Source organism: Saimiri boliviensis, chromosome Y (genome assembly GCF_048565385.1).
Source record: "Saimiri boliviensis isolate mSaiBol1 chromosome Y, mSaiBol1.pri, whole genome shotgun sequence".
In the NCBI taxonomy this organism is placed as follows: Eukaryota; Metazoa; Chordata; class Mammalia; order Primates; family Cebidae; genus Saimiri; species Saimiri boliviensis.
In genome coordinates, this window is record NC_133471.1 from 12,755,526 (window position 1) to 12,772,013 (window position 16,488).

The following is a 16,488-nucleotide window of genomic DNA, read 5'->3' on the forward strand; positions in this document are numbered from 1 at the left end:
TTGGTCTATATCTCTGTTTTGATACCAGTACCATGTTGTTTTGATTACTGTAGCCTTGTAGTATAGTTTGAAGTCCGGTAGTCTGATGACTCCCACTTTGTTCTTTTTGCTTAGAATTGTCTTGGCTATGCGGGCTCTCTTTTGGTTCCATATGAAGTTAAGGTGTTTTTTTCCAGTTCTGTGAAGAAGGTTATTAGTAGCTTGATGGGAATAGCATTGAATCTATAAATTTCTCTGGGCGGTATGGCCATTTTCACAATATTAATTCTTCCTAGCCATGTACATGGAATGTTTCTCAAACTGTTTGTGTCCTCTCTTTTTTCGTTGAGCAGTGGCTTGTAGTTCTCCTTGAAGAGACCTTTTATATTCCTTCTTAGTTGTATTCCTATGTTTTCTATTCTCTTTTTGGCAATTGTGAATGACAGTTCGTTCTTGATTTGGCTCTTTTTAAGTCTGTTATTGGTGTATAGAAATGCTTGTGATTTTTGCACACCGATTTTGTATACTGAGACTTTGCTGAAGTTCTTAAGAGTTTCAGGAGATTTTGGGCTGAGATGATGGAGTCTTCTAGATATACAATTATGTCATCTGCAAATAGACACAATTCGATTTCCTTCATTCCTATTTGAATATCCTTTATTTCTGTTTCTTGCCTGATAGCTCTGGCTAGAACTTCTTTGAATGGGAGTGTAATGAATACTAGTACTATATTGAATATTAGTATTCAATACTAGTACTGTATTGAATATTCCTAGTACTATATTGAATAGAAGTGGTGAGAGAGGGCATCCTTGTCTAGTGCCAGATTTCAAAGAGAATGCTTCCAATTTTTGCCCATTCAGTATGATACTGGCTGTTGATTTGTTGTAATTAGCTTTTATTGTTTTGAGCTACATTCCGTCAATACCTAGTTTATTTATGGTTTTTATCATAAAGGGCTATTGAATCTTGTCAAAGGCCTTCTCTGCCTCAATTGAGATAATCATGTTGTTTTTGTCTTTGGTTCTGTTTATGTGGTGAATTACGTTTATGGACTTGCGTACGTTGAATCAGCCTTGCATCCCCAGGTTGAATCCTACTTTATCATGGTGGATGATCTTTTTGATATGCTGTTGCAATCCGTTTGCCAGTATTTTATTGAAGATTTTTGCAACTATGTTCATCATGGATTTTGTCCTGAAATTTTCTTTTCTTGTTGAGTCTCTGCCGGGTTTTGGTATTAGGATGATGTTTGTCTCATAAAATGATTTGGGAAGCATTCCCATTTTTTTGATTGTCTGGAATATTTCAGAAGTAATGGTATCAGCTCCTCTTCGTATGTCTGGTAGAATTCAGCTGTGAAACCATCAGGACCTGGGCTTTTTTTGGGAGGTAGGCTCTTTATTGCTGCCTTGACTTCAGACCTTGTTATTGGTCTATTCAGGGTTTTGGCTTCTTCTGGGTTTAGGCTTGGGGGGATGCAGGTGTCCAGGAATTTATCCATTTCTTCCAGGTTTACTAGTTTATGTGCATTGAATTGTTTGTAATAATCTCTGATGATGGTTTGGATTTCTGTGGAATCTGTGGTGATATCCTCTTTATCGTTTTTTATTTCATCAATTTGGTTATTCTCTCTTTTCTTTTTATTAATCTGGCTAGTGGTCTATTTTGTTGATGTTTTCAAAAAACCAGCTCCTGGATTTATTGATTTTTTGAACAGTTTTTGTGTCTCTAGTTCCTTCAGATATGCTCTGATCTTAGTTATTTCCTGTCTTCTGCTAGATTTTGAGTTTTTTTGATCTTGCTCCTCCTCCTCTAGAGACTGCTTTAAATGTGTCCCAGAGATTCTGGTATGTTGTCTCTTCGTTCTCATTAGTTTTGAAGAACATCATTATTTCTGCCTTCATTTCATTGTTTATCCAGTCAACATTCAAGAGCAAGTTTTTCAGTTTCCATGAAGCTGTGCGGTTCTGAGTTAGTTTCTGCATTCTGAGTTCTAACTCAATTGCACTATGGTCTGAGAGACTGTTTGCTATGATTTCTGTTCTTTTGCATTTGCTGAGGAGTGATTTATTGCCAATTATGTGGTCAATTTTAGAGTAGGTGTGATATAGTGCTGAGAAGAACGTATATTCTGTGAATTTTGGGGTGGAGAGTTCTGTAAATGTCTATTAGGTTTGCTTGTTCCAGGTCCTGGATATCCTTGTTGATTTTCTGTCTGGTTGATCTGTCTAATATTGACAATCAGATGTTAAAGTCTCTCATTATTATTGTGTGGGAGTCTAAGTCTCTGTAAGTCATTAAGTACTTGCCTTATGTATCTGGGTTCTCCTGTATTGGGTACGTATATGTTTAGGATTGTTAGCTCCTCTTGTTGCAGTGATCCTTTTACCATTACATAATGTCCTTCTTTGTCTCTTTTAATCTTTATTGCTTTAAAGTCTATTTTATCAGAGATGAGAATTGCAACTCCAGCTTTTTTTTGCTCTCCATTTGCTTTGTAGATCTTTCTCCATCCCTTTATTTTGAGCCTTTGTGTATCCTTGCATGTAAGATGGGTTTCCTGGATACAGCACTTTGATGAGTTTTGGCTTTTTATCCAATTTGCCAGTCTGTGTCTTTTGATTGGAGGCATTTAGTCCATTGACATTTAGGGATAGTATTATTATATGTGAATTTGATACTGTCATTTTGATGCTACCTGGCTGTTGTGTTGGTTAGTTGATGCAGATTCTTGATTGTGTTGATGCTCTTTTACCATTTGGTGTGTTTTTGGAGTGGCTAGTACTGGTTGTTCCTTTATATGTGTAGAACCTTTTTCAGGAATTCTCGTAGAGCAGGTTTGGTGGTGATGAAATCTCTGAGTACTTGCTTGTTCACAAACGGTTTTATTTTTCCTTCATTTATGAAGCTTAGTTTGGCTGGATAGGAGATTCTGGATTGAAAGTTCTTTTCTTTAAGGATGTTGAATATTGGCTCCCAATCTCTTCTGTCTTGCAGGGTTTCTGCTGAGAGATCTGCTGTGAGTCTAATGGGCTTCCCTTTGTGGGTAACCCGACCTTTCTCTCTGGCTGTCCTCAGCATTTTCTCTTTCATTTCAATCCTGAGGAATCTGACGATTATGTGCCTTGGGGTTGCTCTTCTTGAGGAATATCTTTGTGGTGTTCTCTGTATTTCCTGGATTTGAATATTGGCCTTCCTTGCTAGGTTGGGGAAGTTTTCCTGGATAATATCTTGAAGAGTATTTTCCAGCTTGGATTCATTCTCTTTATCACATTCAAGTACACCTATCAAAAGTAGATTAGGTCTTTTCAGAGTCCCACATTCCTTGAAGATTTTGTTCATTCATTTTTGAACTTTTTTTTCTCTGTTCTTGCCTTTTCTTTTTATTTCATTGAGTTGATCTTTGACCGCTGATATCCTTTCTTCTGCTTCATCAATTCGGCTGTTGAAGCTTGTGTATGCTTCACGAAGTTCTCGTGTTGTGTTTTTCAGCTCCATCAATTCGCTTATATTCCTCTACTATGCTGTCAATTCTGGTTGGCATTTCATCCAATCTTTTTTCAACGTTCCTAGTTTCTTAGCGTTGGGTTAGAACATGTTCTTTTAGCTCACTGTAGTTTCTTACTACCCACCTTCTCAAGTCTGATTCTGTCATTTCATCACCCTCCTTCTCCATCCGGTCTGGTTCCCTTGCTTTGCTGGTGAGGAGTTGTGATCCTTTTTAGGAAGAGAGGTGTTCTGGTTTCAGGAGTTTTCATCCTTTTTGTGCTGGTTTCTTCCCATTTTTTGTGTGTTTATTCGCCTGTTGTCTTTGCAGTTACTGTCTTACAGATTAGTTCTGTGTGAACTTCTAGTTCATGGATGCTGAAGTTACTTTTTTTTTTTTTTTTTTTTTTTTTTTTTTTTTTTTTTTGCTTTACTTCTAACTGCTGTAGGACTGTAGGACTGCTGAGGACTGTAGGACTGCTATAGGACTGCTGAGGTCCTCTCTGGGCCCTGCTTGCCTGGGGATCACCTGCAGCAACTGCAGAACAGTAAAGGTTGCTACCAGTTTCCTCTTCTGCTATCTTTGTCCCAGAAAGATTCTCACCAACTGGCAGTCCATTTTCTCCTTTATGAGGTGAGTATTAGGATCTATGGGGGTTATGGTGCTACTTGAGGAGACAGTCTATCTTTCATTAGGGCTTAAGTCCTGAGCTCTGAGCTCCGTTGTTCATTCAGAGCTGCTGGCAGGTACCTCTAGGTCTGTTGCAGCTGAACGCATAAACCACTTTTTGTTCCCAGGTGCTCTGTCTGGAGTTAGGGCTTTATGACTTTCTGTTGTGCTGCTGCCCTTGCTTTTTCTTTCAGGGCTCCCCCGCCCAGCTATCATCCCACCTGGCCACTCTCTGCCTGTAGAGGCTTTGCTGGGCTGCTGTAGGCTCTGACCAGCTGCCCTGTGCTCTTCCCTGCAGTCCTGTTTATATGGGCATAGTTAGAACTGCCTCAGGAATGGTGGCCCTGCCTCTGTTATGCCAGACTCTCTCTGTTGTGGCAGGTAGCCTCAGCAACAGCAGGTTGCCTCAGCGATGGCAGCCTGTGTCTGTAGTTGTGGAGAGTCTCAGTAATGGTGGACACCCCTCCCCCATTGAGCCAGACCGTCCCAGATTCAGCTGTGCTTGCTGTGATGGGCACAACCCAGAGGGTTTCCAATTACTGTTTTTGTTTTCGTCGTTGTTGGGGATGGGGGGTAGGACAAACCGAGCTTGATCACCTGGTTCCCTGACTCAGAGTATTTTCTTTTATTTTTTAAGTTGAACGACCCAGCCTTCCAGTTGCTTGTTGAAAAGTTGCTGGTATCTCCCATGCTGCGACTCATTGAGTCAGCTCAAACAGCGGCACCGGCTCCTGGTGGACTTTTTCCTAGGAATCTCCTGGCCTGTCTCACTATTTCAGATGAATGGGCAACTCTGCCATCTCAGGGCACCAATCACCAACTAAGAGGCTGCCCAGACCAGTGGCTTTTGTTTGGAGGACGACCGCAACAGGGCATCGTCACAGCAGCCACGCAGGCCGAATCAGCCCCATGGGGGCCAAAACAGCCACACCAGCCAGAACAGCAGTGCTGGCGACCCCTCTGCCTGGGTATCTCCTGGTCTGTGGGCAATAAAAATTAATCTGGAAATGCAGCGTCCACTCACCCTCTGCACTTTCACTGGGAGCTGAAGTCCTGAGCTGTTCTTAGGTGGCCATCTTCCCAGAATTCCCCCAGAAATATATTAAAAAAAAAAAAAAAAAAAAAAAAATATATATATATATATATATAAAATGCCTACTATACATATTTGTGTATATATGTATATATATAACATATATATACATATATGTTATAAATATAATATAATATTACATATATATTAGAGTGTTTATAACATAATTTTGGTTTAAAAGGATAAAACAAGCAAACTAACAAAAAACTAAAACTGAGTCTCATGTAGCCAGATATAACAGACATAAATATAGCTACAGCTATCCAGGCTATGTCGGCAGCTGCTGCTCTTACTTTCTTGTCTGCTTATAATACCTAATCTATAAAAATCCAAATTGTTTCTTATTGCCTAAAGACTGTCTATCTTCAAAGTGTAATGCAAATTAAATCATGCATTAACTTGCTTTTCTTCTAAGGATACTTAAATCAACCCTGGGTAGAATCCTAGCTGCTGTAGCCTACATAACACCCTCTCAAACAGAAAGTAGTCAGAAACATTCATTGACTCATCTCCATAAAAGCTTTCCTAAATTTCTTTGGTTTTGATGTGATGACTAGCTTCTCTGCAAGGGGTGGGGGTTGGGGGGGGACAGGATTGGAACAGAGGCAACAACATATTGCCTGCAGGCAAAGGAAAATTGCCAAAGTGTTTCCTGGTATGTCTTTCTTCTGAGTCTGGTGAGAATGGCAGCCACTTTATTGGGTTTTAAAAATTAAAGAAAAGGAAAAATAAAACTTTGATGCAAGAAGTCTCAGAAATGAATGTTAATAATTTGAAGTGTACTTCTACTCAGCTTTTTTTTTTTAAACTATTTTCTAGTCCGTGCACCAAAACATGTGTTGCCACCTCCCAATGCACCACAGTATATCAGTCTCTCACTGTGTAGTGTCACACAGATTTCTATTAAATCTAAAGACCAAGAACATTAAAAGTCATGAATGCCAAAGGTGAGATTGTAACTAACTTTTTATGCATAAACTGCAAGGGTGGATGAATGAGTTGCCCACTGTGAGGAAGAATTTGATGTTTCTGTGGACTGGAAACAGAGCAAACATATTAACTAATTTTGAAGACAGGACCACTCAACTTTTCCCAGAACCAAATAGGAACTAAAATGATGACTCATAAATGACTCAGCTTTGCTTAGGAACATGGCCTTAAACTAATCAATAGCTCAAAGAAAGTATAACTAAGAACCTTGGTCTGAGACTAGAGGTTAATGTGATCATTTATAAAAGCTCAGCTCAAAGTTTAAAGCACGTTCAGTAACATAAAATATTCCTGTAACATATGTACATTTAAAAGAAACAGGAGATGCTATTTCCTGAAAGCCCATCAGTTATTCAAAGGACATTGCATCTTAAGGGAAAACCTGTTTTTTGTTTTTGTTTTTGTTTTTCATAGCTGTGACCATGTCTTAGACATGCAAAAAATGTTGGGGACTGTTTCTTTGTCTGAGTGTACCAGAAGTTACTGTAGACTGGTTCCATTTGTGCATACAACTTGATTTTTCAGGCTTTCTCTGCTTAGACGAATTTTACCAAGGATATACCATAACCATGTAGTTTGGTCTTTCAATACTATTAAACAGATATTTTCTGTTGTTAGAAGGACAAATTGGTTGTGGTGCCCTATTTGCAAGATTTCTTTGTTCTGTGAAACATCCCCAACTTGTGTAAATATTGTAAAATTGTGCATGTCTTCAAAGCACTCATAACAGAAAAGCCCAAAGGAAAAAAAAAAAAAAAAAAAAAAAAAAATTCTCCAAAGTGCAAAAAAGATTCCCCTGGAAACTCTGAAAAAATATTTTTTTTGTTGTTGTTGCTGTCTCAGCTTTTCTCATTTTCTTTATTTAGACAATTTTCTAGTCACATCAGTATCAACTTTTTCAGTTTTAATACCCAACCCCAGAAGTCCACTGTCACTTGCTATAGGAAATATCCAATGAATAAGGTGCCAGTGAAGTGCAGGTTTCTTTTTCATTACAGTAGCTTAAACAAAAAAACACCCAGTCAAATTTTCAAATACCCTCAATAAATATATGGAACCTTTCTTATAGATAAGGCATTTGCCGTATTGTCCATGTTGGAGTGCAATGGTGCCATCTTGGTTCATTGCAACTTTCCCTTCCCTAGTTCACACAGTTCACCTGTCTCATCTCATAAGTAGCTGGGATTAGAAGCACACATCACCACATCCAGCTAATTTTAAAATTTTTAGTAAACAAAAGGTTTCACTATGTTGGCCAGACTTGTCTTGGACTCCTGACCTTATGTTTTACCTGCCTCAGCCTCGCAAAGTGTTTGGTCTTACATGGGAAGATCCAGTGTTACTCCTAAGGTAAATTCTACCTGCTTCTGAGAAACAACCCCACAGGCAACAGAGATTCAGGAACAAACTACAAGTCTTCTATAGATATTTATAAAAGTGTTAAAGCACTCAATAAAATGAGCAAAGAACAGACAAGATTCTGAATTCCAGTAGCAAGAAAGAGACTTTTAAAAATCATATTTGAGCATTAGTAATTCCATAGATTAGAAACAAGAAAAGAAATTTTTGATGTGCATATTAAAAGGTTGATGAAGAACCAGAAGCACAAACCTCTTAATGACGCTAAACTACTCCTATTGAATAAGACAGCAGAGAAAAAATTCTGGGCCTTTTGATAAGGCAAAAAGAGACATTCATAAAACACATAGTTGTATATCCTTATTCAATTAATACATGGATAATCTTAAAAGACTATTTAATACTCAGGCAGCTCCTGATACCAGAAGATAACTACAAAAGCAGACTCTAGAATTGCACAGTACCTTGGAAAACCTCCTGGGGATAGCCTTCTTTGTCTTTAATTATAGGACCCAGGAAGAGCCTAGGCAAAAAGAGAGAAACAAAAGAAAGGCAAAGACACTAGTGACCCAATTACGCAATATGTTTGAGATGCGTGTGTGAATTTCTACCAGTGAGATAAATCAAAGCACCTTAGGAAGAATGGCTAAGGCCAAAAAAGGAAGCCATGTTGACTTTTCTAAACCTATGTTGGTGACCACTACGTGGTGGACAGCCCCCAGTAGTGTGCATCACAACATGGGGCCAGTTTCCCAGATGACCACAAGACCAATAGATTCCAGAGCTCAATTCCTAGACTTCAATTATTGCTGTCTCATTAATGCAGCACAGTGTAGCAATCTCTCATTGTGAGATATCACACAGAGTTCTTTGTCTCATGGCCAGAAAAATTAGAGAGGATGAATGCAAATATGATTAAACAAAAGTTTTATAAGTAAAAAGCTCTATACTTTTTAGATGGGATGTGAGTAGTTTGCTTACTATGAAGTTGGGCTTCAGAGTTTCTAAAGTCAGGGGAGAAAAGAAATATTGTTAGTGGTCTTGGATCAAGTATTACTCAACTTGACCCTGAACCTTGAACTGGTATTCACCAGGAACTGAAGTGATAATTCATTCATGTGACTTAACTTAGCCTTAGGCCTTGGTCCTGGACCAAGCACGAACTGAAGTGAAAGCTTGGTCTGGGACCAATCACAGGCTGAAGAGATGGATCATGTTCAGGATAATTAAGGAGATTGGATGCAAAATTCAAGTAAGAAAATAAGTTTAATAACCAAAAATAAAGAGAAAGCTCTTCAGTGAAAATACGGAGCTCATGAGAGATTTAACTCTAAGGCTGGGGCTGCTGTGTCTACAAACTGGCAAAAAGAATATCCTGAGTTGTCTGTTAGCTCTCTTAAAGAAAGCACTATTCAAGATGTGGCCTACTTCATGGGTTGAAGTAAAAGCTTTGTCTGTGACATTGAGCCAGGATCTGTGTACCTGTGGATATGCTTTAGCCAAAATGACAAAGGCATTTTTACTTTGTTCTTGTTTTATTACTGCAGCTGTGAACATGTCTTTAGTCTGTCCTCCTCTACTACTTCCTTTATCAATGTCTGCAGCCTAATTTTTCAGATTGTTCCTCTGCTTAAAATAATTGTACCAGAAATCCGTCCAACTTCTTGTTTTTTCCCCTCACCTTCATGAAGGTAATTTTTCTCCTTCACCTTCATGGAGGTAATTTTATGTATTTTGTACATGTAACAAAGTTTGCATTAGAAAATTTTCTGTGGAGTCTTGTACTTGTATCACAACATCAACCAAGTTTTACATTAGAGTAAGTACAATTTTTCTATTAGCAATGTTTGATCTGTACCTTTTTCTTTTAAAATAAGTAATTTTTTAAAAGAAAATAAATTGTTTGAATTCTTAGACTAATTGTTATAATTCAACCATTGAACACTCTGGTTCTAGGTTTTCTTTTTAGTGCTGTGAGTTTGCTAAATATGTTTACTGTTTGTCTCTGTTTTCTGGCATAGAATTCCTAAAATCTTTGGAATCTCTAAAGTATTTTCTTTGATATGCTAAAGGTGCTGGACAGCTTTAGGTTGAGGCTTTTCAATGAGAAGACAAAGGCATAAAGTAAAGTGTAGGGATTCTCAGCTTCACTCTGCATTATTCTGGAATATAAAATGTGCTGCAGGTAATGGTAGCTGCAGTCCATTTTAAGAGGCTGCTGTAAAGATTCCAGGTGACTGAGAAAGGTGCAGCCAGGACTGTGCATTCTGTGAAGCTGATGGGAACTAAGAATAGGTAGAAGTCACACCCACATTCAAGTTAAATTAGAAGAAACCTCATCTACTAAGAAGCAGTTGCAGCTGCCTAGCCACAGGTGCAGACTCAGGCATCCCTTTGCTTTCCAGAGCCTGGGAAGCTATCCTTCCCTAAAAAGCTCTGAAGTATCTGCTTCCATTAGCCTGAATCCCATCAGCTCTCATGGCACCTCTGTGAAAATAAAACAAGTTTTTGGCTGAGCCCAGCTATCATGGCCTGGCCATGTGTGCTTACTCTTAAGGTGGTATTGACACAATGACCTCTGCACCAAGAAAAAGAAAAGGAAAATAAAAGAAAAGAAAAATAAAGCCTTCACATTGTGAACTGTAGCAGAAGTCACTGGAGACCCTGGTGAAAACTTTTGTCTCTTTCTTGGCCCAATCATGACCACTCATGTAGCAATCAGCATATTCCTTCTGCCCTTTGAAGTCCATATGAGCTCCAGTCTAAGACTAATTATGGAATTATATATGCCTGCAAAGTGAAGCTACCAACTGTGAGTCTCCTCTCCACTAAGAGTTACACACTTATTGGGGTTACTTGCCTATAATTGGATAGCTGTTCTCTCCAGTAGTGTCTGCAGAATCATCTTAGCAAAATTCCTGCAGAAAGAAGCTACCCGCTCTGCATGTCCTCTTTGCTCAGAACTGCAGAGATGTCAGCACAACCTGTCTGCACATTAGAACTCTTCATTCAGGGTTTCCATTTCACCAAGTGTGGCACAGAGACAACTATGACTTGCTTGTGAAAAGGCTCTTCCAACTTTGGGAGTCCTGAAACTGTACTGTCACTCAATAAGGCACCTATTTATTTATTTTATTAATTATTCTACAGTTTTTCACTTAACTGATTTTTTTTTTTTTTTTTTTTTTTGTAAATGGGATAAGAAACAGGATTCACTGAAAAACAGCAGTGAAAGTTTAGTAACACAAAAGGCTGGAACACATAATCCCCCATTTGCCAGATTGCCGCTTACCAAGAAAAAAAAAAAAAAAAAAAAAAAAAGACAGAAGAGGTTTGGTTTCTAAAAGAGACCAGACGTAAATCTTTCTCAAGCCAGGGATGTAACGCCATTTTTGTGGCTGTGCAGTTTCTGGTTGCTACTGCATTGTTCAGTGCCTGCAGAGGAAATAGCTTGTGAAATACCTCATTCAACCAAAAACTTGCAGCAAGTTGTCACCTGTGCTGGCACCTTGACCTGATCACCTCATCCGAGCAAGTGTAACTAGCTATGTGCAGTGGCTGGACACAATTGTCACTCACTCATGCATCTCTCTTTATTCTGTGGCAGGCTTATCCATAGCAGAAATGCAATTTGAGTACTTAGTTTCAGCTTAGTGCAGGCTAGAAGATGGGTGGGCAAAATTAGTCCAGTAGGCTCAACAGAAAATGTGACATTATCTACAGATATTTTTGGCTGGTGAATCAACACTGTAGATACACTGTGACAAAAGTCATGTTATCAGTGGCCAGTGAATTACTTACTGATGCCTATGTAATGGAGTCTCCATAAAAACCCATTAGGACAGGAATTAGAGAGCTTCTGGATAGCTTAGCATGTAGCATGTTCTAGAAAATTATGTGCAGATAAAAGCAGACACCAATAATTTTAAATTTCAGATATAGTGTAGGTGTCTTTTCTTTGTTTGGAAAGAAGTTTCTGCCTTTAAAATTGTGTCCATTCCAGGTGAGGCAGCTCATGCCTGTAATACCAGCACTTTGGTGGGCCAACACAAGCAAATCACAAGGTCAGTAGTTCAAGGCAAGCCTGGCCAATATAATGAAACCCTCTCTCTACTAAAAAAAAAAAAAAAAAAAAAAAAAAAAAAAAAAAAAAAAGCTAAATTTAGAGTAGTGGCAGGCCCTGTTATCCTAGTTACTCAGGAGGCTGAAGGAGAAGAATTGCTAAATCTGGGAGGCAAAAGTTGTGGTGAGCTAAGATTACCACTGCAATCCAGTCCAGATGACAACATGAGACTCTGTGTCAAAAAAAAAAAAAAAAAAAAAAAAAAAGCAATGCTGGGAAGATGGCCACCTAAGAACAGCTCAGGACTTCAGCTCCCAGTGAAAGTGCACAGGGTGAGTGGACGCCACATTTCCAGACAAACTCTTATTGCCCACAGACCAGGAGATACCCAGGCAGAGGGGTCGCCAGCGTCGCAGTCCCAGCCGGTGCGGCTGTTTTGGCCCCCGTGGGGCTGATTCCGCCCACGCGGCTGCTGTGACCACTCCCTGTTGCTGTGGTTCTCGTACAAAAGCCACTGGTCTGGGAGCCCTCTTAGCTGGCGAGCAGAGCCCTGAGATGGCAGAGTTGCCCAGTCAGCTGAAATAGCGAGTCAGGTCAGGAGATTCCTAGGCAGAAAATCCGCCAGGAGCCGGCGCCGCAGTTCGGGCCGACTCCATGAGTCGCAGCACGGGAGATCCCAGCGCCTTTTCAACAAGCAACCAGAATGCGGGGTCTTCAACTTAAAAGAAAAGACTCTGAGTCAGGGAGCCAGGTGATCAGGCTCCATTGGTCCCACCCCTCCACCCCCAACAACAACGAAAACAAAAACAGTAATTGGAAACCCTCTGGGTTGAGCCCTTCAAACCAAGCACAGCTGAACCGGGATGGTCCGGCTCCGTGGGGGAGGGGCTTCCACCATTACTGAGACTCTCCACCGCTAAGGAGGCAGGCTGCCGTTGCCAAGGCAACCTGCCACAACGGAGAGAGTCCACAATAACAGAGGCGGGGCCACCATTGCCGAGACAGTTCTAACTACGCCCTTATAAAAAGGACTACAGGGAAGAGCTCAGGGCAGCTGGGTGGAGCCCACAGCAGCTCAGCAAAGCCCCTGTGGGAAGGCAGTGGCTAGGCTTGCTGCTAGCTGGGCGGGTCGGACCTGAAAGAAAAATCAAAAAAGGCAGTAGTGCAAGGGAAACTCATAAAGCTCCAACTCCCTGGGACAGAGACAGACAACAGGTGGATAAACCCACAAAAATAAGAAGAACCCAGCTCAAAAAGGATGAAAACTCCCGAAACCAGAACACCTCTCCTCCTAAAAGGGACCATAACTCCTCACCAGCAAGGGAACCAAACCGGATGGAGAAGGAGGGTGATGAAATGACAGAATCAGACTTCAGAAGGTGGGTAGTAAGAAACTACAATGAGCTAAAAGAACATGTTCTAATCTATCGCACAGAAAATAGGAACCTTGAAAAAAGATTGGACGAACTGCTGACGAGAATGGACAGCATAGAGAGGAGTATAAATGAATTGATGGAGCTGAAAAACGCAACACGAGAACTTCGTGAAGCATGCACAAGCTTCAACAGCCGAATTGACCAAGCAGAAGAAAGGATATCAGAGGTCGAAGATCAACTCAATGAAATAAAAAGAGAAGGCAAGAACAGAGAAAAAAACGCAAAAAGGAATGAACAAAATCTCCAAGAAATGTGGGACTATGTGAAAAGACCTAATCTACGTCTGATAGGTGTACCTGAATGTGATGAAGAGAATGAATCCAAGCTGGAAAATACTCTTCAGGATATTATCCAGGAAAACTTCCCTAACCTAGCAAGGCAGACCAATATTCAAATCCAGGAAATACAGAGAACACCACAAAGATATTCCTCAAGAAGAGCAACCCCAAGGCACATAATAGTCAGATTCACCAGGGTTGAAATGAAAGAGAAAATGCTAAGGGCAGCCAGAGAGAAAGGTCGGGTTACCCACAAAGGGAAGCCCATTAGACTCGCAGCAGATCTCTCAGCAGAAACCCTACAAGACAGAAGAGATTGGGGGCCAATATTCAACATCCTTAAAGAAAAGAAATTTCAACCCAGAATCTCCTATCCAGCCAAACTAAGCTTCATAAGTGAAGGAAAAATAAAATCCTTTGTGAACAAGCAAGCACTCAGAGATTTCCTGACCACCAAACCTGCTCTACAAGAACTCCTGAAAGAGGTTCTAAACATGTAAAGGAACAACCAGTACCAGCCACTCCAAAAACACACCAAATGGTAAAAAAGTATCAACACAATTAAGAATCTGCATCAACTAACCAAAAAAACAGCCAGGTAGCATCAAAATGACAGCATGAAATTCACACATAACAATACTATCCCTAAATGTCAATGGACTAAATGCCCCAATCAAAAGACACAGACTGGCAAATTGGATAAAAAGCCAAAACCCATCAGTGTGCTGTATCCAGGAAACCCATCTTACATGCAAGGATACACAAAGGCTCAAAATAAAGGGATGGAGGAAGATCTACCAAGCAAATGGAGAGCAAAAAAAGGCAGGAGTAGCAATTCTTATCTCTGATAAAATAGACTTTAAAGCAACAAAGATCAAAAGAGACAAAGAAGGACATTACATAATGGTAAAAGGATCACTGCAACAAGAAGAGCTAACGATCCTAAATATATACGCACCCAATACAGGAGCACCCAGATACATAAGGCAAATTCTTAATGACTTACAAAGAGACTTAGACTCCCATTAATAATAGTGGGAGACTTTAACACCCCATTGTCAATATTAGACAGATCAACCAGACAGAAAATCAACAAGGATATCCAGGACCTGAATACAGACCTGGAACAAGCAAACCTAATAGACATTTACAGAACTCTCCACCCCAAATCCACAGAATATACATTCTTCTCAGCACCACATCACACCTACTCTAAAATTGACCACATAATTGGCAATAAATCACTCCTCAGCAAATGCAAAAGACCAGAAATCATAACAAACAGTCTCTTAGACCACAGTGCAATCAAGTTAGAACTCAGAATGCAGAAACTAACTCAGAACCGCACAGCTTCATGGAAACTGAACAACTTGCTCTTGAATGTTGACTGGATAAACAATGAAATGAAGGCAGAAATAAAGATGTTCTTCGAAACCAATGAGAACGAAGACACAACATACCAGAATCTCTGGGACACATTTAAAGCAGTCTCTAGAGGAAAATATATAGCAATGAGTGCCCACATGAGAAGAAAGGAGATATCTAAAATTGACACCCTATCATCAAAATTGAAAGAGCTAGAGGAGCAAGATCAAAAAAACTCAAAACCTAGCAGAAGACAGGAAATATCTAAGATCAGAGCAGAACTGAAGGAAATAGAGACACAAAAAAACTCTTCAAAAAATCAATAAATCCAGGAGCTGGTTGTTTGAAAAGATCAACAAAACAGACAGACCACTAGCCAGATTAATAAAAAAGAAAAGAGAGAATAACCAAATTGATGCAATAAAAAACGATAAAGGGGATATCACCACAGATTCCACAGAAATCCAAACCATCATCAGAGATTATTACAAACAACTCTATGCACATAAACTAGTAAACCTGGAAGAAATGGATAAATTCCTGGATACCTGAATCCTCACAAGCCTAAACCTGGAAGAAGCCAAAACCCTGAATAGACCAATAACATGGTCTGAAGTCGAGGCAGCAATAAAGAGCCTACCACCCAAAAAAAGCCCAGGTCCAGATGGGTTCACAGCTGAATTCTACCAGACATACAAGGAGGAGCTGGTACCATTCATTCTGAAACTATTACAGACAATCCAAAAAGAGGGAATCCTTCCCAAATCATTTTACGAGACAAACATCATACTGATACCAAAACCCGGCAGAGACTCAACAAGAAAAGAAAATTTCAGGCCAATATCCATGATGAACATAGATGCAAAAATCTTCAATAAAATACTGGCAAACAGATTGCAACAGCATATCAAAAAGCTCATCCACCATGATCAAGTACGATTCATCCCGGGGATGCAAGGCTGGTTCAAAATACGCAAGTCCATAAACGTAATCCACCACATAAACAGAACCAAGGACAAAAACCACATGATTATCTCAATTGATGCAGAGAAGGCTTTTGACAAAATTCAACAACACTTTATGCTAAAAACCCTCAATAAACTAGGTATTGACGGAACGTATCTCAAAACAATAAAAGCTATTTACGACAAACCAACAGCCAATATCATACTGAATGGGCAAAAACTGGAAGCATTCCCTTTGAAATCTGGCATTAGACAAGGATGCCCTCTCTCACCACTCCTATTCAATATAGTACTGGAAGTTCTAGCCAGAGCAATCAGGCAAGAAAAAGAAATAAAGGGTATCCAAATTGGAAAGGAGGAAATCAAATTGTCTCTATTTGCAGATGACATGATTGTATATCTGGAAGACCCCATCATCTCAGCCCAAAATCTCCTGAAACTGATAAACAACTTCAGCAAAGTCTCAGGATACAAAAATCAACGTGCAAAAATCACAAGCATTCCTATACACCAGTAATAGACTTCAAGAGAGCCAAATCAAGAACGAACTGCCATTCACAATTGCTACAAAGAGAATAAAGTACATAGGAATACAACTAACAAGGAACGTAAAGGACCTCTTCAAGGAGAACTACAAGCCATTGCTCAACGAAATAAGAGAGGACACAAACAGATGGAGAAACATTCCATGTTCATGGTTAGGAAGAATCAACATCGTGAAAATGGCCATACTGCCCAAAGTAATTTACAGATTCAATGCTATTCCCATCAAGCTACCAATGACCTTCTTCACAGAACTGG